We start from the raw sequence: 294 nt of genomic DNA on the forward strand, positions 1-294 counted from the left end.
TGTGTTTGTTGGGATCAGAAAGGTGTGATCTATTATGAGCTGCTAAAACCTGGCGAAACCGTTAATACTGAACGCTACCAACAACAAATAATCAATTTGAATCAAACTTTGCGTGAAAAACGACGGCAATATCAAAAAAGGCAACACAAAGTGATTTTGCTTCATGATAATGCACCATCACACACAGCAAAACTAGTCAAGGAAACGATTGAGGCGTTTGGTTGGGAAATACTTTACGCATGTGGCTTACTCACCAGACTTGGCTCCGTCCGATTACTACTTATTTGCATCGAT

Source organism: Trachymyrmex cornetzi, unplaced genomic scaffold, assembly GCF_001594075.2.
Source record: "Trachymyrmex cornetzi isolate Tcor2-1 unplaced genomic scaffold, Tcor1.1 scaffold350, whole genome shotgun sequence".
Classification (NCBI taxonomy): domain Eukaryota; kingdom Metazoa; phylum Arthropoda; class Insecta; order Hymenoptera; family Formicidae; genus Trachymyrmex; species Trachymyrmex cornetzi.